The sequence below is a fragment of the Elephantulus edwardii genome, unplaced genomic scaffold (assembly GCF_000299155.1).
Source record: "Elephantulus edwardii isolate Elephantulus edwardi_28Jun2011 unplaced genomic scaffold, EleEdw1.0 scaffold00107, whole genome shotgun sequence".
Taxonomy (NCBI): domain Eukaryota; kingdom Metazoa; phylum Chordata; class Mammalia; order Macroscelidea; family Macroscelididae; genus Elephantulus; species Elephantulus edwardii.
In genome coordinates, this window is record NW_006399857.1 from 10,543,522 (window position 1) to 10,545,491 (window position 1,970).

The following is a 1,970-nucleotide window of genomic DNA, read 5'->3' on the forward strand; positions in this document are numbered from 1 at the left end:
CCCGGAAACAAATGAAAACAACAACAAATTAAAAAACAAACAAAAAAATTTAAAATCTATATGAAGAAGATCAAAGACGATATACTTCAATATGAACCACATTTCACTATCAAAAAAGCAAAAATACTTCACAAAAATTCATAAATGGCATTATGATGTTGTTGTTGTTATGTTCCATCGATTTGCTTGCAACTCATAGTGACCCTATGTAGAAGAGCCCTAAATGCTGTTCTATCCTGTGCCAACCTCACTGTCTCAAACACATTCATTCCCACCACTCCACTCACAGAATCGATCCATCTCATCGAGGGCCTTCCTCTCTTGCACCGTCCCTCCGTTCTCCCGAACATGATGTCCCCCTCCAAGGACCAGTCCCTCCTTGCAACATGCCCAGAGTATGTCAGATGAAGCTTCAGAATCCTTGGCTCCAGGGAACATTCTGGCTTCACCTTCTCCAGGACAAACCTGTTTGTTCTCCTAGCAGTCCATGCTATATTCAACACTCTTCTCCAGCACCACAACTCAAAGGCATCAATTCTCTTTCTATCATCCCTATTCACTGTCCAACTTTCTGATGCATAGCACGTAATTGCAAAGACTATAGCCTGGATCAGACGCACCTTAGTCTTCAGCCTGACATCGTTGCACTTCAGTACTCTTGAGAGGTCCCTCGCAGCTGACTTTCCCAATGCAATTCATCTCCTGATTTCCTGGCTGCTGTTACCAAGAGTATTGACTGTGGAGCCAAGTGAACTAAAACTGTTAACTATCTCAATCTCTTCACCATCCATACTTACACTGCCAATTGCCCCAGTGGTGAGAATCTTTGTTTTCTTGATAGTGAGCTTCAAACCATATTGAAGACTGCAGGCCTTGACCTTATGCAGCAAGCGCCTCAGGTCCTCCTCAGTTTCAGTGAGCAGGGTTGTGTCATCTGCATAACCCAAGTTGTTGGCTATTCTTCCACCAATCCTGATACCCCACGGAAAGACGGGAGACTGGGCCCCCGAGGACGCCATGTGCCAGAGTATTAGTTTTGGGAATCCAGGATGGGGACAGAGGTGGAGCTTTCCTCATCTCCACGCCTCATTCAGGTACCCTATTTAGGCATTATGTTAGATGGAGAAAATATTGACTCTGTCAAGGATTTTATTTTACTTGGATATGTAATCAACATTCATGAGAGTAGCAGTCAAAAAAATCAAATGACAAAAAGACATACCCGCTGCTTTGGGCAAATAATTTGTTAAGGATCTCTTTAAAGTGCTAAGACCACCAAAGTATTTTCATTTGCTTCCTAAGCTTGTGAAAAATGAAATTGATTCTTTTTTATTTTGTTATCAAAGAGTATTATTTAAACCATGGACCTCTAAAGAGTAAGGAAATTAGTCTTACAAGAAGTACAATCAGCGTACTTCTTAGAGGCCATTATGATGAAACTACCTCTCACACATTGGGCACTTTGTCAGAAGAATTTGTTTTTGTTGTTGTTATATACCGTTGAGTAGTTTGCAACTCATAGTGACTCTATGTACAACAGCCCTAAACCCTGCTCTATGCTGTGCTAACCTTTTTGTCTCTGACACAACTACCCACACCACCCCAGGGACTGAATCAATCCATCTCATCATTTCATCGAGGGTCTTCCTCTTTTGCACTGTCTCTCCACCTTCCCAAGCATGCTGTCTCTCTCCAAGTATTGGTCTCTTCTTTCAACATGCCCAAAGTATGTGAGACAAAGCTTCAGAATCCTGGTCTCCAAGGAACAGCTTGATCTCATCTCTCTAGGATGAACCTCTTTGTTCTCCTAGCAGTCCATGGTATGACACAACCCTGCTTGCTGAAACTGAAGAGAAGAGGACCTGAAGCACCTGCTGTAGAGTGTCAAGGACTGCAGCCTACAATATGGATTGAGGCTCAATGTCAAGAAGACAAAGATTCTCACCACTGGACCAATTGGCAGCATCAGG